Source organism: Trichechus manatus, unplaced genomic scaffold (assembly GCF_000243295.1).
Source record: "Trichechus manatus latirostris isolate Lorelei unplaced genomic scaffold, TriManLat1.0 scaffold00023, whole genome shotgun sequence".
Classification (NCBI taxonomy): Eukaryota; Metazoa; Chordata; class Mammalia; order Sirenia; family Trichechidae; genus Trichechus; species Trichechus manatus.
The window spans coordinates 15,981,181-15,988,995 of record NW_004443959.1 but is presented as its reverse complement, the minus strand read 5'-3'; the positions used below and the strand labels follow the sequence as shown (position 1 = coordinate 15,988,995).

At 40.8% G+C, this 7,815-nt stretch overlaps 1 non-coding gene across 1 annotated transcript; it reads left to right on the top strand.

Annotated features, from left to right (window-relative positions):
- The first annotated feature begins 5,613 nt into the window (after window positions 1-5,613).
- Window positions 5,614-5,684, top strand: TRNAG-UCC (transfer RNA glycine (anticodon UCC)). The gene has a single exon. It is a non-coding gene; the product is annotated as a tRNA-Gly (tRNA).
- The last annotated feature ends 2,131 nt before the right edge of the window (window positions 5,685-7,815 follow it).

Below are 7,815 nucleotides of genomic sequence, written 5' to 3'. Positions count from 1 at the left end.
CTTTGAACATTAGCCGCCCTACCAGCTGTTATGTTAATGGTTTCATTTCCTGCACCTAGAGCCCTGGTGGTGCAGTGGTTAAGAACTCAGCTGATAACCAAAAGGCCAGCAGTTCAAATCCACCAGCCACTCCTTGGAAACCCTATGGGACAGTTCTACTCTGTCCTATAGGGTCGCTATGAGTTGGAATCCACTTGATGGCAGTGGGTTTGGTATTTTTGGTTTGAACTGTGCCTGGCATTTGGCAAATGCTCAGTTTATTAGTCTTTTAAGACTCCAGATGCTACTCACCAAAATTGGATGTAGAACATTTTCTATAAGAACTATGTTATGCCAATTGACCTAGATGACCTCTGCGACTGTGGACTCCAGCCCTCAGCCCCAATAACTTGGTCCCTCAGAGTGTTTGGATGTGTCTATGAAGTTTCTATGACTTTGCCTTGGTCAGGTTGTGCCAACTTCCCCTATATCATGCATCGGTTCTTAAAGGTATCTTTCTAGAAGAAACACAAGCTACTTCTACTTAGATTTTATTGGATTAAGCAAGTCACATGACCACTCCTAACTTCAGAGAGTCAGGGAAATGCAATTCTACTATGTTCTCAGAAAGGGGAGAATCAGACATATTTGCAAGTAGCATTGATTTCTAATACCCTCAATATGCTTATCAATTTGAACTAGAGGTGTAAAGTAAATAATTACTGATAATTCTGCTGATACTTGATTTGTTCCTACTTCATGAGAAGATATTGAAATCTAATTAAGGTGAAGGCCTCTGGATATAGAAGTATACATCTCTAAAGATTTTGAAGTCTTAAGAAAATTTTGAGATGTTAATAATGAGACCAACTATCTCTTAGTTAACTGATGCTAAAGCTAGGACTGGTGTCTTGGCCTGCTCATTCCCACATAGGTGCTCTTTCTACCTTTTCCTTGTACCTATTGGAAAACAGATCTAGGTCTTCTCCTAAGACCATTTCCAAAGACTTGTTCATTAGCTTCTCCTAGAAATGTTATCGTTAGGTGCTATCGAGTCAATTTCAACTCATAGTTACCCCATGTGACACAGTAGAACTGCCCCCACGGGGTTTTCTAGGCTGTAATCTTTATGGGAGCAGATCTCCACATCTTTCTATGGTGGAGCTGCTGGGGGATTGAACTACCAACCTTTTGGTTAGCAGCAGATCACTTAACCGTTGTACCTAGAGTAGCCAAGCATTAATTAGTATCCACTAGAGTACTTTAGTTCCTTAGAATTACCTGTTCAGCCTCTAGATTATGAGAATTAAATAAAATAATTCATATAAAGTGCTTTGGATAGTGCCTGGAACACAGCTAATGTGTAGTAACTTATTTCTTGTTACAGCTATAATTGAATGCCATAGTGTAATTCCTTCCTGCCTGGCAGAGAATGATAGCAGGCTAAGCTACAGTTTTCTGCAGGAGATACACCAAGTTAAGGTTTAAGTCACCAGACAACAGTCATTATTCATCTTCTGCCATGTTTGAATTTTGGCCTCCTAGATTTTCCAACAATGACACCCTTGAGTAGAGAAGAAAAGAGAAGACCAACAGAGCATGAGAGAGCAAAGTAACCAGAGAGAGGTCAGGGGAGCCTGGAGGGACTACTGAAAGGGCAGAAGAAGTTACAGAAGAGCTAAAGCTAAGATTAAAAAAGGTCTGGGAGCCAAAGATAATGAGTGGCTCAAGGGAGTCCAGGTCTAAAGAAAGGGGGCAGAGATCAAGGAGAAGAAAAATACCAAGGTAGGGAAGGCATTACAGCAGATAAAACCTCAGGGATGGAATGCTAACTGGCAGGCATCTTTGCTCAGAACACGTTATAAAGCTGAGGATGGAAATTTCAGCATTATCAAAGCACAGTAGGCCTGCTGTCTTTCTTGAATTTATCTGGCTAGGTAAAGAATGGGGCTTCCTAGAAAGGTGTTGCCCTGTTGTCTGGGGACTTGCCGAGTCGGGAAACATCATTGCTTCTCTTCACTTGACTCTCATCTCCCTGAAAGGAAGGTTTTACTGAACAAGTAATGATATGGTATTATCAAAGAAATCCTAGTTTATAGATAGCGGAGGAGGGCCACATAGGGAGTGACTGACTGACCGACTGTGATAATAACAGCAATAACAACTAACATTTACTGAACACCTATGAGGGTCCAGAAGTTATGCAAAGTGTGTTTTTCCTCCCTTCCTTCTTCTATTAATGGTTTAAGTTCTTCTACATCATCGTCATGATAATAACGATAGAAGCAGCCCAAACAATTACCATTTAAGGAGGTCTTATTACTATGTATTTTGAGTCTATGATTTATTTCCCCAGCAATGAAATAAGGTTGATTTACTATCCTCATTTCCCACAGGGGAAACTGAGACTCAGGAAGGAGAAGCAAGTTGCCCAAACTTGAACATCTAGTAAATGGTGATACAGACCCTAACTCAAAAGGGCATTTGTTTAACTCCAAAGCCTGTAACAGGGATTTAAAAACCTTTAGATGCACACTAACAACTCAGAATTATTGATACTTTTTAACAAAACAAAACAAAAAAAGGAGATTGAAACTTAGTGACATCAAATGACTTACCCAAACATCAGCAGCAACTCAGAATTGAGGCAGGATTTGGACTTGAGTCGCCTGAACCTTGATCAATACTCTTTCCTCTCTACCACCTGGCCAACCACAGCTTCCCAACACTTCCTTTTATGGGGGAGGGGGCAAGGTAAATTTTGCTGTGCGCTCCCTAGTTCTTCACGTCTACGGCTAAGTAACGGGAAGGGCGGCTGGTCATGGGAGGTGAGGAGAGTCTCAGAAGAGCAGCTTTTGAGGTCTGTGTGGAAGGGGTGGAAGAATACACACCCTCTCACCTACCACAGTTTAAAGGGCTTAGCTTTGGTGATCAGGGGACTGGGAGTGGGGGGTGTCCAGTTTATACATTGTCTCTCTGCACATATATGAACCACTGCTCTTAGGCACTGCCCACCCACCCACAGGATTGATAATAATTGCAAAACCTGTCATATAATGAGTGTGTATCCTGAGCCAGGCTGACACAGCAACCCTGAAAGGTGGGGATTATTATTCTCTTAGAGAGAAAGAAATTAAGGTTTAGAGTGATTAAGAAACTTCTCCAAGGCTTCACAACCAAGATTTGAATCAGGTCTATGTGACTCCAAACCATGAATATTTGGTCCACTGTGGCTATTCTCTTACTACGTATTTGTACCTCCAGAATAAAGGGCAAAAACAAGAAATATATTTGAGCTTTTCTGTTTTTTAGCAAAAACATTCTTCTTCTTCTCTCTCTCTGCTTGAAAAACGTTGATGGAAAAAAAGTGGAGACAAACGACTTAAAATCTTAAAATGAGATTTGGGGTAGTCTGTGGTTTTGACTTATCTGTGCAGCTCCTCCATTAAGGCAGATAATCAAAAGTTGGTTTTATCTTTCTGACTGTTTATTGATCTGTCTATCTATATGCTTATCCGTCTGTGTTCTCGAATGTGGGAAAGTGTCATGGTTCATGAAATTGGGTTTGACATATCAATGAAATAGTCTTTGCTGATTGAACTGTATTATCCTTTAATGGGACACCTGGTGTGATGGGGACACTCCCTGTTTTTCCTGTCTCTGATACTCTCATTCATTTCCAGTTAAAAACAAAACAAAACATCATTGTACATGGTAATTTTCTATGGCCAAGAAAGATACTACAGCTGGAGAGCAAGTTGTTCAGAACTCATGGCGACCCCATGTGTGTCAGAGTAAAACTGTGTTCCGTAGGGTTTTCAATGTCTGATATTTTGGAAGTAGATCACCAGTCTTTTTTTCTGATGCATCTCTGGGTGGACTTGAACCTTCAGTTTTCAGTCAGCAGCCAAGCATGTTTGCACCACTCAGGGACTCCCCACAAAATTTAGGGTAGGTAAAAATGGCGAAAGAAACATAGGCTCCCTATGCTATCTCTTGATTCCTATTATAGAATTCAAGGTTATATTCTTCACTTTGTAGAGACAGTTTTGGACTTTTACCATATTTTCAAGCTGGGCCAACTTATTGACATTTTGTCTGAATAGCTCCGACCAAAATATTCCCGTATCAGGATTCCCTCCTGCTGGTCAGTCCATGCTGTTAAACAAGCCGTTAGAGAGTGCTCCGCAGAATATGCGGTGCCTCAGGATAAATACAGCAAGAGACGGCAGCTAGGGCCTTCCACCTCTTCCCCTTGTTTAAATATTTATACAAAAAAAAAAAAAAAAAGACCAAGATTTCATTTTCTCTGTGTGAGCTACAAGCTACTTACTTCTTTTCTAGATAGCTTCCTCACTGAATCGCTTTTCTCTGAAGTTCTAGGAGGTTTGGGCTCTGGTGATACATTATAAGAAATATGACTGTATTTCTGACGAGGCCTTGTAGGACAGGGGGAGGCCCAGGGCAGGACTGTGGGATGCGGTGGGATTGAGAAATATGAAAGGAGGTAATTTATTCCATTAGCCATGAGCTAGTGGCTGGGTGGAGGGAGCATGGAGCCATGCTGTTAAACGAGCCGTGAGAGAGAGTGGGAAAAGCAAGGGCTTTGGAGTGACACAGGCCTTTATTCAATAGAAAGATGGAAGAAACCATTATCTTATCTCTGCTTATATGTGACGTGATTGTTAGGGTATTTCAGGCTAGGCCTGTCCTTGGCCTTAAAAGGCAGAAGAGTATAGTAGAGAGGGGTGAGGAGAATCTGCCCTGGGTGATATTGTTGTTCTAGACATTCAGGCTTCATCCGCTTCCTGTGGTGTCACCTTAGTCAAGTTACTTAACTTTCCTAACCCCAAGTCTTCTCACCGATGAGAGAGCGTTAATGGTGTTGCACACCACAAAGGGTTGTTCTGAGAATTAAATAAAACGGGATCCGGCACACAGTCAAGTGTTCAAAAACGTTAATTTAAATTAAAAGTTCCATTTCTCTACCACAAACCTTTACTGTCTACTACCTTGGCTAAAAGGTGTCAATTCTTTGTTTCAAGAATAGGTCTCCTTTTCCAAACTCTTGGAATTACTCTTTGGATCACGCAGATGGCAGCGGCCACGAATCACCTCAGAGACTTCTCGGGACATTTTCAGGCTAGCTTACCCTCCAGGGGCAGGTCCCAGGTCATCCAAGGAGGGTGTTGTTGAAAAAACTTGCTTTGTTTCCACATTCGACCCTGATACACCTGGTATCTGTGCATGCAGGGCTACTTGGATGATTACTACCTGAGTAGCAGCCCATTTCATACTTGCAAGCATGGCTGAAGTCTGTAGATCCTATTGTTTTTGGAATAAGTTTTTTGTGAGGCTTCTGTAAGGCAGTTCTGTGAAGAGAAAAGAACAAGGGCTTTGGAATCATATTTAGAACTTTAGCTATGAAATTTGGTACCTCGGTAATCTTAGATAAATTCCATTCCCTGAGCATGAGTTCCTTCATCTTTAAGAAATACATGAAATAATAATAGTACTTATCTCATGGTTTTCTTGTGGTGATTAGATACCATATGTGAGGCAGATAGCACAGCGGCAGGCATGTGGTATATGCTCACTCTTTTTCTTTCTGTGTGTGTGTGTGTATATACGGTGGCAGTGGTGGTTCAGTGGTAGAATTCTTGCCCTCCATCCAGGAGACCTGGGTTCGATTCCCAGCCACTGCATCTCATGCACAGCTACCACCGACTGTCAGTGGAGACACTCCGTCAGTGGAGGCTTGTGTGTTGCTATGATGCTGAACAGGTTTCAGCAGAGCTTCCAGATTAAGACAGACTAGAAAAAAAAGGCCTGTCAATCTATTTCTGAAAATCAGCCAGTGAAAACCCTATGGATCATAATTGTCAAAGCTGCAACTGATCATGGTATGGCACAGGACCGGGCAGTGTTTCGTTCCACTGTGTATGGGGTTGCCATGAATCGAGGGTCAATTCAACCGCAGCTGACAACAAATATACATAACCTTTTATTTTTTCTTTCTCTTTACTGTAAAAGACACCCATCATACTTAGCATGGTGGAAAACTTGTCTGTTTCTATGTCTGCTGTTTCCTAGCATTCCACATTTGATAGATATATTCGTGCTGGTTTTTCTTTAGTATGGTTTTCCTTCTGCTCTGGTTGTAAAATTTCCTAGTTGTGTTTAATTATTTATATCTAATAAGCTCTATCTCTCTATATGTATCTCATCTAGATGTCTATTTAGATATAAATATATGGTTATGTATGTGTTGTGTTTTATTCCTGAAGGGATTTGAGGAACCTCTTTCTGTCTTTTGCCATTTGAAGGGAAAGTCACGTCATTGTAGGCTGGAAGCTAACTGTTCTCGTTGGACACACTGCCATGTTTGTAAGCACCATGCGTGATTCCTAGGAGATCTGAGGAAACATCAGGACTTGCCATGCCACTTCAAGTTCCATAGTTATAACGAAGGATGCTCGAAGGGCAAGAACTTTGAATATGAGATGGGTTTTTCTTTAAATAAGTATTGGCTGTGTTTCATATCTCATTTCCCAATACTAGAGCCTAAGAGACTCCTAAGAAGCCTTTGGGACATCATGTAGTTTCTGAAAACCTCCAAAGATGAACTGTTTCTTGAATCATCACACTGAAGAAGACCCAGGTCACGGTGCCCCAGGATAAACCCAGCAAGCAACCAAGGTTCTTCGTTCACTACATGGAACAAACAATTGACTGACTATGGCCTGAGCGACTGCCATAATTTGTTCAGTGCTTTTCAGTCAGGGAACAGGTATGGAGCGCCCCTTCTGTGGGCTAGGCACTGTGCTAGACACTAGAGGAAGAAGAGAAATAAGATAATGTTGTCTTCTCTGATGTGTTCATATCCAGGAGGTGAGGAGAACATTCACTGTAGTACAGATTTCATTCCAGGAGAATATTACATATTACTCATCTGAGATTATGTATAACATTACCCTGTGCAAATGGATGGTATGTATGTATATATGTGTGTGCATATATATATGTATGTATATACACATACGTATATATGTTGTTGTGTGCCATCAAGTTGATTCTGACTCATAGTGACTAGTGACCCTATAGACAGAGTAGAACTGCCCTATAGCATTTCTAAGGCTGTAATCTTTGTGGAAGCAGACTACCATATCTTTCTCCCACGGAGCAGTTTGTGGATTTGAACCCCTGACCTTCCAGTTAGCAGCTGAGCACTTAACCACTGTGCCACGTGTTGCCTTGGGTAGCAAATCCTTTGGCTGTGCCACAGAACTGATTGCAAGTCATCCATTTTATTTAAACTAGTAAATGAGAAATATGTGCATTTTCTACAGTCTGTTCATTATTGTAATAATTTAAGAACCACCTTGCCTGAAGAAAATATTCCAAATACTTAAACAGACAGAAAGAGTTGTATGAGAGCAGAATAGCAGAGATTCGAAAGAGCTATGGATTATATCCTCTTAGAGGTCTACAGTTCGCAAAACCTTCCTGGAAAATTATGTCCAGTGTAAACTGCATATATTCCGTCTTCATTTTGAACACAACAAAATTTCCCCCCAAAAAGAAATGCTTGTTAAATCAAAAGTAATCAAGTTATGTCTTTATTTTATTTATTTTTATATAGTGTGTCCCTTATCTAGATATTTATTACATTAAGTGCTGGAGCTTCCATGAACTTTTCCCAAGTCAGTCTATGTTTTCTGAGTTAAAAACCAAAGAAATCAAATATACTGCAATCCAGAGAGGAAAACACTTTTATTTTTTTCAAAATAAAACTAATGCAATGTAGCAGGTACTCCCTAGCAAAAATATCGTTCT